This window comes from Lepisosteus oculatus, chromosome 7 (genome assembly GCF_040954835.1).
Source record: "Lepisosteus oculatus isolate fLepOcu1 chromosome 7, fLepOcu1.hap2, whole genome shotgun sequence".
NCBI lineage: Eukaryota > Metazoa > Chordata > Actinopteri > Semionotiformes > Lepisosteidae > Lepisosteus > Lepisosteus oculatus.
Genome location: NC_090702.1, coordinates 12,539,640 through 12,553,709, shown reverse-complemented (window position 1 = coordinate 12,553,709; position 14,070 = coordinate 12,539,640). Strand labels below are relative to the sequence as shown.

At 39.1% G+C, this 14,070-nt stretch overlaps 1 protein-coding gene across 27 annotated transcripts in view; it reads right to left on the bottom strand.

The window, feature by feature from the left end:
• The window catches only part of mical3a (microtubule associated monooxygenase, calponin and LIM domain containing 3a), a 140,295-nt gene extending 129,266 nt beyond the window's left edge, over positions 1-11,029 (bottom strand). For all 27 annotated transcript variants that reach the window (XM_015353158.2, XM_069192169.1, XM_069192163.1 and 24 more), the window contains exon 1: positions 10,808-11,029. The gene's annotated coding sequence lies outside the window, so the exon portion shown is untranslated. The remainder of the gene's footprint in view (positions 1-10,807) is intronic.
• Positions 11,030-14,070: the final 3,041 nt, after the last annotated feature.

Sequence of the window (14,070 nt, the reverse complement as noted above, 5' to 3'; positions counted from 1 at the left end):
CTGCCCAATTCCCCGTGCAGCCATGTTCCTGTCAGCCCCTCTGCCCGATTCCCTGCACAGCCCTGTTCATGTCAGTCTGTCTGATTCACCAGACAGCCCTGTTCATGTCAGTCTGTCTGTCTGATACACGGGATAGCCCTGTTCCTGTCAGTCTGTCTGTCTGATTCACCAGACAGCCCTGTTTCTGTCAGTCTGTCTCTCTGATTCACCAGACAGCCCTGTTCTTGTCAGTCTGTCTGTCTGATTCACCAGACAGCCCTGTTTCTGTCAGTCTGTCTGTCTGATACACTGGATAGCCTGTTCCTGTCAGTCTGTCTGTCTGATTCACTGTTCGTGTCAGTCTGTCTGTCTGATTCACCAGACAGCCCTGTTCCTGTCAGACTGTCAGTCTGTCTGTCTGATTCACCAGACAGCCCTGTTCCTGTCAGTCTGTCTCTCTGATTCACCAGACAGCCCTATTCCTGTCAGTCTGTCTCTCTGATTCACCAGACAGCCCTGTTCCTGTCAGTCTGTCTGTCTGATACACCGGATAGCCCTGTTCCTGTCAGTCTGTCTGTCTGTCTGATTCACTGTTCCTCAGTCTGTCTGTCTGATTCACCAAACAGCCCTGTTCCTGTCAGTCTGTCTGTCTGATTCACTGTTCCTGTCAGTCTGTCTGTCTGATTCACCAGACAGCCCTGTTCCTGTCAGTCTGTCTGTCTGATTCACTGTTCCTGTCAGTCTGTCTGTCTGATACACCGGATAGCCCTGTTCCTGTCAGTCTGTCTGTCTGTCTGATTCACTGTTCCTGTCAGTCTGTCTGTCTGATTCACCAGACAGCCCTGTTCCTGTCAGTTTGTCTCTCTGATTCACCAGACAGCCCTGTTCCTGTCAGTCTGTCTGTCTGATACACCGGATAGCCCTGTTCCTGTCAGTCTGTCTGTCTGTCTGATTCACCGTTACTGTCAGTCTATCTGTCTGATACACCAGATAGCCCTGTTCCTGTCTGTCTATCTCTCTGTCTGTCTGATTCACCATTCCTGTCAGTCTGTCTGTCTGATTCACTGGATAGCCGAGTTCCTGTCAGTCTGTCTGTCTGATTCACCAGACAGCCCTCTTCCTGTCAGTCTGTCTGTCTAATACACAAGATAGCCCTGTTCCTGTCTGTCTGTCTGTCTGTCTGTCTGTCTGTCTGTCTGTCTGTCTGTCTGTCTGTCTGTCTGTCTGTCTGTCTGTCTGATTCACTGGATAGCCCTGTTCCTCTCAGCCTGTTTGCCTGGTTCCCTGCGCATCCCAGTTCCTATCAGCCTGTCTGCCCAATTCCTGGGTAGCCCTGTTCCTGTCAGTCTGTCTGCCCAATCCCTGGGTAGCCCTGTTCCTGTCAGCCCATCTGCCTGATCCCTGGGCAGCTCTCCAAACTAGCCCGTCCATCTGCGTTTCATCTCCCCCGGCTTAATTTGAAATTACACGGAATAGGTCGAAGACCTGTGCCTGGTTTTCAGCCTGTCAGACTGCCCGCAGTGCTGCACTGCAGGTTGCCGCGGTGCAACATTCTGATTGTATAAAACCAGTCCATCAAGCCTCTACAGCCTGCTTAGCCTTTATCATACCACTGTGATGCCACAGGTGGATTCCAATAAATCATCCCCACATGCTGCTTAAAAGATACTGAGTTTATAAACTTAACTGATTTTCACTGGATCAATTAGAGTGCATAAATGAACGTTGTTCAGAAAGATCTGTTTATTTTCTTTCTTTGGGGATCATTATTCAATTTATAAGATCAATGAGGGCTTCTGGCCATAGATACAGTCAACATAAGGCTATATAAGCACATGTATTTTTAAAACTGTGTCAATGCCAGTAAAATGCCAATCATAGTGCTAATAATGCTAAATGTCTCATCAGTAATCCAAGGAGGGTGAACAGGCTATGCAGAAATTCCTGTATAATGTGAGAAGTGAAAGATGATCCCCTTCAGGCATTATCAGAGAAACAGTAATTTATCTTATGCTTGGGGTTGATTGGCATCTTTGAGATTATAAATGCTTGTGTTCTTGATATTTTAACTTTCACCGTTTGGTCTAAAACACATGGATAAACAGAAAACCATAAAACTGGATTTGAATAATGAAGCATATTAGGCACTGTACATCCCTTTCAAGTAGACATGGGTTTCAACAAAAATATGATGCTGAACTGTACCAGATACCACACCCTGTGGGCTAAACTAACCTGGGAACTAAGGGAGAACAAATACATTGTTTCAGTTAAACTAGCATTAAACCCCACCATCACTAGGGATACAAGAAAGGTAAAAAAAACTTACATTTTAGCCTAGTTTTATTTTTGCTCTTGTTGTTTTCAACACAAAAGGTATTTTTAAACCCAACAACTGCTTATCACAGCATTTAGGATTTCTCCTTTGCTGGGAATATCGTATGTCTTGGTAATACATATACTGAGGGATCAGTCTTCTTGTAAGAGCTGTGCAGTTTCTCTGTGCATATGTCCTGTAACACAGGGATCGATGCTGTGAGAGTGAAAAAAAGGCAATAGCAGAACCATACTTCCCTCGATGAATATAGAGAATATATACAATAATACGAATTTTATTCCACCATGCTTACAAGAATGACTACAAGAGCATCAGAACTAAAAAAGAAAATCAGAATATTTTCTTATTAGCCTCTTGTATTGAAAACTATTTTTTTGAGAATTTGCAGTAAAATGTACACAGTAGTAGGAAATAGAAAATAGAAAATTGTCTATGGAAAATGTTCTATTGAAAAGATATTCAATATTGGATAGAACCTTCTATTCAATATTGTGACAATTTCAACAGCCACAGTTTACTATAAAGGACGTTTTGTAATGTAATATTTTGGTACAACTTCTAAGAATGTGCAGCAACCGTTTTTAAATTTATGTTCATAGTTTTAAGACATTAGTCATCCAAAACAACACCACTTAAATTTGGTTTTACAGTGTGTCATCTTAATTAGCTTTGGAGATAAAATTTATATACAAACCCCCTTTTAAAGCTCGTTCAAATCACCTGAGGTTTCATTTAGTCAGCCCTTGGATTAATTAGTATCCTTCATTAGTCAACATTAAATATGATTCTTATCAAAATCTAAATTCTAGGAAGTCAAAATGGCCGGTTTATGTTTTTTTTTATCTGGAGTTACCAGGAACTAAACCTGTGTCTGTAGAAAATGTAGTTAATTTAAAGACACCCGCTTATCAAAGATTCTGGCTGCAGTTTGTTGTGCATTACCTGCCTGACTGCTCTGCTGGCATGCACAGCTCAGCTGCATTTAATCTTCACAATAAGAGAACCGCCGGAGATATTTTTAGATATGAATGGTTAAGAAAAAACATGCTACACAAGAAGTTCAGTTTCGGAATGCATGCCAAACTGGAGAAAACCTTAATTAAAACACTATCATTGCAGGCTGGACAGAGACATAAAAACAAAGGAACGTTTTGGTTTAGAGCACTCTACTCTGCCAGAGTTTTTATAATTAGCCTTTGAAAAAATGTCCCGGTGTTCTGTGTTGGTAAAGCTATACATTGCCGCCTCTCACTGCATGGTGTTCTATTACATCACCTGTATGATTCAGTGACAGATCAAGACCGTCTCTGGCTGCAGCTCCGAGTGAATTCGACAGCTGTGGCAGAATGCAGAGTCAGCAGTGAGACTCCTTGCCTTCTTGTCTCTGGTTCTCTGCACCAAGCAAACAGGACTGAAAGAGGCTTACTGTTCCTGAAACCAGAGGACACTTCATTGTCCCATTTTACATACCTTTATGCGTGGAATTGAGGAAATATCAGTGCATATTTAACTCCATCAATTCATTTTCTAAGCCCTTCATCCAGGGGTGGCAGGGGACCCACAGGGGAGCCATCTTGGCAAGCAACAGGCGCAAGGCAGGATACAACCCGGACTTGACGCCAAGTGTAGCGGAGGGTACACACACGGATACACTCACACCAGGGAGGAAACCCACGGAACAATATATCTCTATTTTTGCAGTATATCCATTAGTCTCCAATACAGCAAAACTTCCAGCAAGGTAAAGAAACGACCTGCAATTTTATTTTAAAAAACCAACATCTCCCATTAAGACACATTTTAAAAAATGTTGGTATACATATTTCTTTTGTTTCTCCAGCAAAGGTAGCTACCATCTACCATTCATAGTCAAGTACCAAAGTTTAGTGTAGGTCACTGTTACTAATTGTTGATACAAACAATGGTTTCATGACCCAACAGACCCAACAGAGCTATTTTCCTTTGACAATGAAAAGTGAGTCATTTACTTCAAACTAATAACATAATACTTAATTTGTCTAATAATCTCTCAGAATTAACCTTACCTCTTGATTTTATTCCCTACCATAAGATATCATAGTTAATGTTGATTTGTGAGGTACTGTAGGAATAGTCAATGAATAAAACTGACGTGAACTAAAAATTAAAATTCTGAGGTCTGCTCTTTTTGGCAAACTGATTTGGTTTCTTTCCAGAATTAGAAGAAACACATTCCCTTATTTCAGATAAGAATAAGCATCTGGGTTCCATAAGTATGACGTAGGTAAAATAGTATGAGGTCTTAAGGATCTAACTCTAAATCGAGCACAGACAGTCAGGAAATAGATTAACAACCATGTAAATGATTTTTTTCTCACAGAATAAATTGAAAATATGTTGAAACTAGATTTCTATTTTATTACTCTCATACACCTTCCTTTTAGTGTGAAGAGACAAACATTTGGGTACATATAAAGTAGATAAAAACAGAAATTATTTCATTAAGACATGCATTGATTTCTGGCACAGATGATCTCCTGATTAAGGGTATTTCACATCAATGTAAAACAGAGCCTACGTTTATAGCTTCACTGCACTAACAGCTGTTTCTCAGATAAAATTGAAATAAAACATAACATCAGAAAGAAAAAAATAATATGGGTTTGTCATTATGTAAAACAACACCTTGATAGCAGGGTTTTAAAATGCCTAGTGGGGTCCTGCTTATATCTGGATTTGAAGATGAAAGCCTAGCATCCTCTAAGTAAGGCAGGATAAAATCTTCAGATCTATCTCCTACTGGCACCCAGTGAACTAGACAGACTGACTGCCCTGTAAATAATGTATAAAGTACCAATGTCACGCTTACCAGCTTCATTTGTTTTCTTTTCAGGACATAGTAAACTAACTTCTGGCACAGTTTGGTGGAAACAAAGAGACACATTAACCCACCACACAACAGCTGACTCTTTGCCCTGTGTAGCATTACTTACTTGCTGGACGTTCTGTGGCAGGGCCTTGTTTACTGCCTTTTTGCTGCACTTCTGTCAAATAGTAAAATTAGGAAGGATGGCATCAATAAAATGCACTTTACTCTCAATTTCAGACATGACAGTTTGTCTGGCAGTACCTACAGTCTAAAAATCCTACACACCTGCCAGCTGAGATACCTGTAGATAAGGATCAAATGTACTCATTATCAGAAAAACTAGGTTACATTTTGTTAGTGCAAAAACTGTTTGTTAGTGAGTTCAACTGCATTTTGTGTGTCAGATATCATCCAATATACTGTACAGTATGATTGTATTATATAAATAACCTTTTCCTTTTTTGTATATTTCTGCATTATTTTCCATATTTGTATTTGTATTCTGTATTTCTATATTTGTATTATCTGTATTATTTATATTTTCTTTTCTTCTCTTGATAATTTAAATTGATAGTAAATTCATTAAAAAAACACACTATCAAAGGACTTTGGAAAAAGGAAATTGGTGGTAATTGTTTAGAAATAATACAGACAGTAATCAGACTAAGCCTTAAGTCTCTGCGCAACAGGAAGAAAACAGTTGTTGGCTATGCTACATTCACACTCTTATTCATAAGACTTGTGAAAAAGCCGCTGGGAATGAACTTGTTCCAAATCCTGACATGGCTGCCAAAGGTGATGTCCAGGTAAGCAGAAAAAGTGTCTAATTTAAAACCTCTTGGCAAGAACATGTTTGGGGTTTAGAGTGCTGTGATAGATGGACAGACAGTACATAGCCCTTGTAATCCTTTAGAACATGGGTTTGCAGCCTAGACATTAGATTAATCCAGAGATGTGATGTCAGATAGTCAGGGAACTATCTAAAAGACAAAAGAAACAAATTCTTATTCCAAGTTTGTTGGGAAATTAACAAAACTCTCTGATTAATGATATTTCATAAGCATTTCAAAGGTTAAGTAATTTTACTACATTTATTCATTTGAAGACCAGTCTAGGTAAGCCATCAGAAGGAATGACTTAGTCACTTCTCCAGAGACATACTGTAAACACATAAAGTAACAGGACACAGTTGGACATTTTTTTTTCTTTCTGGCTTACTTCCGGTGTGTTTATCCAATGTGATATTTTATACACAGAACATAATGTGAACCTGGAGCACTGGATAATCTTACAGCAGAAGAACCAAGTGTTTAATATGGGAAAGTTTCCTCTAATATATGACCACTCTAGCTGTGCACAGAAAAGCATCTAAACAGGAGTTGTGGAGAAGCAGCTGACACTGAATTTACAAAAGCATTTAGTGCATTAAGATTCATCTTCACAAATAGTAGGGAAAATCAATTTCCAATGATATCTTAGCTCCACTGCTTTAGGACCACCAAACAACATAATCCAGTAAACATTTTGACTAGAACAGGTTATACATCAGGCTTTTAAGAACTTCTTATATGTTCTCCAGATTGTTAAACTGCATTCTGCTTAACATTCCTGCAATCAGGGTCTTTTACCAGTCTTAGGGTTCTGTATTAAAACTGAACAACTTACTGTGAACCAAAATAAGGAAAGGAAAATATAAAAAATGTAATGTTACAAAGATGGAACATTAATGTACTCTCTTATCATAATACAAGCACAAGATTAAGATTAAATGCCATACATTTCCACAGGTCAGAGAGGACAAAATGCACAAAATATCAGGAAATGCTCTTTCTTGTCAGAGTAAAATGTTGGAAAGGCCGTTAACTGCAAAAACTACGAGAAGCCCAACAGCTGATCAAGAAAGCGCAACAATGCCTGTACTTCCTAAGGCAGTTGAAGAAGGCTAAGATACGTCCCCAGATCCTCACTAACTTTTACAGATGCACTACAGAAAGCACACTGACAGGTTGCATCACAGTGTGGTATGGCAACTGCAGTATTGCTGACCGCAAAGCCCTACAGCGGGGGGTGAAAACTGCCCAGTCCACCACTGGGGTTGCCCTCCCAGCCACACAGGACATTTATGACAGACGGTACTTGAGGAAAGCTCTAAGCATCATCAAAGACCCCACACACCCCAGCTTCAGACTGTTTGACCCTCTGGAAAATGGTACCGGAGCATTCGGGCCCGGACTACCAGACTCAGAGACTTTTACCCCCGCACTATCAAACTATTAAACTCCCAGCCTCTCTCAAATATGATCTGAACCTCACAGTGCCTTCTTTCTTACCAAAAACTCAAACACACATTGAAATCTAGCTCTACCTCACATGTCAAAAAGCTCACTCTCCATAATTTTCTATCCTTTATTTCATTCTGTTGATGTATGTTTCTGCACATCTGATGTTGTTTTGCACATTGCCTGTTGTTGTTTTTGCACACTGCCTGTTGTCTCTGTCTTTCTTTTATTATACAATTATATTGTTGTTTTTTGTACTACTTATCATCTGAGAGCTAGCTAAATAGCATTTTGTTATACCATATACCTATATATGAGTATAAACTTGAACTTGAACTTAAATTGTGTATATATGTGTGTTTTGAGCAGTATTCAGCACTATAGCCACAGAATGATAGCTCTTAACAGCTTCTTTTGGGAAAGAAATTAATATTACTGTATGTATTTATGTATTTTGTCTTGTTTTGTATAAGTACTGTAAGTGTCTCATTTGTGACTGGCAAAAGTTAAACATGTTTCTATCTGATAAATTTACATATTAAACATTTCTTTTACAAATTACACAAGTTCTTGCTGAAGGGGCTTGAAATGCTTAGTAATATAAAACTAGGCTCTCACTGAACAAAATGAAACCCATCAGACTGAAGTTATTGAATGGAAGGCTGAAGTCCAGCTATGCAATGCCTTCCATGTTGACATAGTTCCTGCATAACATTCAGACGACCATAAAATAATGAGCTCATTAGCAACAGAATATCCCCATCTAAAGATATGCCTTCAGGGTTTATGTCAAGGACATTTTATTGATAGTGCTCATTTAAATGGCTTGAGTTAAGCAACTGAAGTACCATGAAATATTGTTTAGAGAGCCCCAGGGGGGAGACAGCTGTCAACCTCAAGATATTCCTTCGTAGCACAACACGCTCTGAAATATAGGCATAGACACACCCGTCAATCTACACAACACTTACACATTTACTGTACATGTCATGAAAATACAAAACAAGAATGAAAAATGAAAGCAAACATTATTTACCAGGAATACATGGCATAAAGCAGCTGAAACATCGCATGTACAGTCCTATACTTCATTATCAATGTATTTTATATTTTACTGTGTATTAATAAAATAATTCTAACCATATTATATTCATGCAACCGATGTAAAGTAACTGTTAGTAAATGAGCTATGTGACAGTAGCTTTTGAAAACCAAACCCAACATCAATTCATGCAATATCTTTCTCCATGTGAGAAATAACGTCAGCAGAACTATGAAGCATTGCTTCCAATACTAAGTGAGAGAATCACTATGTTCCAGTGATTAGGATTTTGTTACTTCACAGAGAAGATTAGCAACCTCAACTCTGCACTTCATTTCACAACTTTAGATATGATTCAGTCGATTGACTTATTTTACAACAATATTCATTTTAAACTGTTTCAAAGTTCTTCAAAATTCAGTACAGCAAGTACAGTCACTTCCAATATTATTTGCACCCTTGATAAAGATGAGCAAAAAGGGCTGTATAAAATAAACAACCAGGTTATGAGATATATTGTAACTTTCCATGTGGAATTTATTTTACTTTATTAATGATTCAGGGGAATAATTTTGGGGACATCAAAATTAGTGTCAGCTCCAAGTCTGCTTCTGAAGCCAAGGCTCTGAATTTCAATAATTTGATTTGAGAAATCAGGAATCAGGAATTATGTACAAGCATAATTTATCACCTGGTTACGAATGGAAACCCAGGTATGGCACCTCAGTAGGTTCATGATGCAGCGCTGCCTTTCATTTATGACAAGCAGCAGGGACATGTTGGTTGAGTTGAAGAACACTGATTTTTGACTCAGGGTCAAAATCAGTGATGATGAGGAATCGGAAAGGTGAATTTAAGATATTTCATGAAGACAACATTGCTAAATGGTTTTACAAGACAAAAGGCATTCTATTAAAAAACTGAAGCCATTCCATTGCTATTAGGAACAGTTGCTATAGAAACAAGAAATTTTAAAGATTAATAATACAAACGCAATATGTAAAAGCAAAAGCCCATTCATGGAAAAAGAATACAATATTGTATTGGCATAGATTTGTACTGTGGAATGAATAATTAACTTATCTGTTCAAATATTCTCACAAAACTCACCAAATCACAGTAACAGGAAAATAGACAGTCAAAACAAGCCAGGACTTGAAAGGTAACCTGAAGACAATAACAACAGAGCTCCAGTAATGACCTTGACTCACAGCTTTTTTCTAAATTTAAATATCATGTCAGTATTTTCAAATCATATGTAAATAAAAAGCCTTGAACGTGTTTCTTCTGTGAAATCAACAAATAATGATAAGCTTGTTACTGTATAAGTACTAGGAACAGACCTTTTTTCACAGTAAAGAGAGTAACAAGAAAAATGACCAAATTGACACTAACTTGAAGATTTCATATGTGACTCTTCACAACCAAACTAAGACTTCCAAATTAATCTTGTCAGGATAAAAAATCACTGCAGTTATGAAATGATCTGAAGACATTCACGCTGAGCACATTCAGGTATCTAATGATTTATCGTAATTTATTTTGGTATGTAGTAATTGCTGCTCTAAAGGAATTAGTTATATGCAGATCAGATCACTCTTTTCCAGATAATATCACTGAGTAAGGTACACCAGCATGTTAATGCTTACAGCAACTTCCAAAAAGAATCTGCAGTTGGCACCAAGCCCTAGTATCTGCACAGCTGTTAGAGCATGTCAGGTGTCAAACAGTCCTTCTTACAAGCACTCACATTCAACATCTCTGTAAATCAAAACACATTATTCAACTACGCATCCCCTTGTACCGCTAATAACCGACTACAATGCAAGAGACAAGTGTGAACACTGCTGCCCTTCAGCAAATACTGCAAAGATGTCTCTCTAATGAAACAGTCACTGTCGTTTCATTGCAGAGACATCAGCATGCAGTGGAGTAATAATACTCATTTTAATAATCATAATCATATTAGTGTGATACAGCTGCAAGCAAAATGATGGAACACTACTAGGTTTTAAGAAAAACCAGAGAAACACACAGAACACCCAGGGTAGACATTCTATTCAGTGCTGGTGACTCTAACTGCACCATCCACTGCAGTGAGAGGCAAAAAAATCCCCAACAAAAACACATTATGACAACACAGCTCAGTTTGGCAACAGCAGATACTGTATTCTCGCCCTCTGCTCCACACATTCCAACAGGCACACTCAAACAGGATTCCCAAAAGCACGTCGCAAGATCCATCCTTTAAGAACAAAAACACATCATGTTGCCGCAGACAGCTCCCTGAGATAATACAGCGTCCTGGGAATTGTACTTACAGCCCGTTAGTTCATATTCTCAAAGAGCTGGAATTTCCCTCACACCACTGCTGCTCCTAGGTCCGTTGTTAGAGGAGGGTTGCCCGGTTGCTCTTCCAGTCTAATTCCACTTCTGCCACACACAGACACAAAAAAAGTACCAGTACAGTCCTCTGCAGTAGTGGAGCTCTAACCGACTCCTGCCTCTCTGTTGCTCGCTCACTTGCTCGCTCTCCAAGGTCAGGAGAAGGATCTGGCTTGAATTCTGTGGCTCCTCCCACACAACATGCTAGTGCTGGCTCCAGCAGGCCATTTCTCTTTCTCCCCCTTCTCTCTGAGCTGGATAACATCAGAGTAATTACCATCATAAGCCAGATTAACCCTCTAACTGCTGAGCCCAAGAACAGACGGATTAATTCAGCAGACACACAGGGATCGACCAAGCTTAACCCTGAGGTTGCACAAAATGAAAGGAAGCTCTTTGCAAATGATACCAAAAGAACAGGATATTTCAATGATTTAGGGCATAGTCTTTTTCACCAGAAAACGACAGTATGATTGAAGTGCGGTGAGGATCACTTGAAAGTGCTACAGCAGGGGATCTGGGAACAAGCTTGGAGAAAATGATCACCTATTGCCTCCAGGAAAAAAAATATAATGCCAAGAAGTGAGACATGTCCCTGTTACCAAAATCAAAGCCATTCACTACATCTCTAGAGTCTGTGAATCACAAACTAGTATAATGTAGGACCGACGCATTATAAAAAAAAGACAATTGTCCAAACAAATTCTTTCCACAAAACACCACAATTTATGAACAGGTTTGAGAACAGTCAACAGCTAACACGTCAAGCAAAACAGCCACGGAAAAAGCTTTGAATGGCCGAGGTTCATTAAAATGACTCAATGCAGCTCTTCAAATGGGAAGTGAACAGAGTGTGCAGCCCAACCCCCACTCAGTCTCAAATTCACTGTCAGTAAAGAAGGCTCACCCCATGCCCCGTGTTAACACCCCTTACTGTACAGGGATGTTGGACTGCAGCTGCACAAATCACTGACCTTAACAGGAAATCTAATCCCCCCATTACTGGGCATAAACAAGACAGCTATAAACAAGACAGGACTTCTTGGTAACAAGGGTGAACAGTCTGCCATAAAGTCTGCCTAATCTACACTAATTAACACAGTGGTTTAGAATTATGACACATTTACAAATTGTAAAACACAGATATCAAACAATAGACACAGAACGTGACCAAAATTAAAAACAATGTAATCATGATTGTTTTTAATATGGAAAACTCAGAACACTGTCAAAATAAAAACATTAGAAAGTTAGTATCAGGCCTGACCTCCCTGAGTATTAAAACACAATCCTCGCACTGTTGACACACACACCTGATCAGCTTCTGAAAAGGCTGCTGTGGGATGTTCCACTTCTCCTCCTGTGCTGCTAGCTGGCAAAGACTGGCCAGTTAAGGCATCATCTCCAATTGATGATATTAGAAAGTCACTCATATAAATGTTCTATTGGACTAACAGAAGGAGATTTTACTTAGACTTTTTGTAACAGCTGAAAGTTTCAAGATACCTATAAAGGTTACTTCAAATATGCTACTTTATTGAGTGCATTGAAACAATAAGATTGTAATAAGCACATGACAGGATCAGTAAAGACTTAGTTGAATTCAGTTGGAATTAAAAACCAGAAGCACAGGGTTTCCAAAGTAAGACAAGGAAAGTCTGTCATTTTAAATGCCTTTATGCCTTTTGCATAATACGGAAAAGATACAGGGGGAATATTTGAATTTGTTTACCTAGTGTTAACATAAACCCACCCATTAACAGTACTGTTTTAGTTTAGTTCTAATTATTGTTTACATAACTTTCCATCAGTAAACTCACACTCACTGTCACATTTTAATGGATGAGTAACACATTCGCAATTTTCCAGTCCATGGGTATTACCCTGTCTTGACCAGCTGTTGTAAGTGTTGTGTCAATGGCCCATGAAAAGAATCGCTTGTTTCCTTGAGTGCAATTGGTAGAATAATATCAGGCCCTGGAGATTTGTTCATCTTAAGTGTTTCTAGTACCCAAAACACTTCAGCCCCACCTATTGTAAGACTATTGAATATAGAATTTTTCTCCTTCTGCTGCCTCGGTTACATTACTGATTTCTTCACTGACGAACACATAAAAGAAATACTTATTACATCAGCCATTTCCCTTTCATTACTAAACAATTCTCATTATTATCCTGGATATGTTTTACTTTATTTGCTGTTGTTTTGTTGTTGCAATTCTGAATTCCTTTCTGTCTCTCACTTGGCTTTATTTATATCCTTTATACCCCTGCTTGCAATTCATTATATATATATATTTTTTTTTAAAGGCACTAAAGTTTTCCTGAATAATTTCCTGAAACCATCTTGTACTACACAATATTTAACAACCAATATGAATATATTTATTTTTGCAATTACCAGAGCAATGGCTGATTACCTGGAATGTTCACATATTTTCTGAATTTTGTCCTGAATAAATCCTACGCTGACAGCCCCACCAGTGCCTGGTGACATTCTGTGCCCTACTTTCTCTGTAGTAAATGGCTTGTACCTTCTGCTTCACTTGTCAGCAGCAAACGTGCAGCGGAAGAGGCAACAAGGGAGTCTGTTTTATTGGAAGCTGAATAATTCAAAACAAAAAATGGACTGAAGTAGGAGCCATGAAACTCAACTTGTGTTCTTAGATCCTTAATTAATTTTAAAGATGATGCAGCTTTGTGGTTTACCTGTCAATACGTTTCAGGATGTTGTATGTTCTCCCCGTGTTTGTATGGGTTTCCTCCCACACTCCAAAGACATACTTTTTTTTCTAACATCACTTTATTAACCCTGTACAATGTGTTGCATTAGGAATGATCTTTTCACATACCCCAGCTTGCTCTCCATGAGACACACAGACAGGGAGAGAGCCTGGGGTCAGAGCACAGGGTCAGCCACTGTACAGCACCCCTGGAGCAGTTGGGGTTAAGGGCCTTGCTCAGGAGCCCAACAGAGTAGGACTCTTCCAGCTGCAGGATTTGAACCAGCAACCTTCTAGCCATAGGTGCAGATCCTAAGCCACAGAGCCAGGTTAAACTGCTTGAGAGAAAACCGACCCTGGTGCGAGTGTGTGCATGTCAGTGTCTGTCCTACGATGGACTGGCACCCCATCCAGGTGTTTCCTGTTTTGTGTAGCGGAGCTGGCTGTAGCACTGTGATGTCACCGCCCTCCCTGCG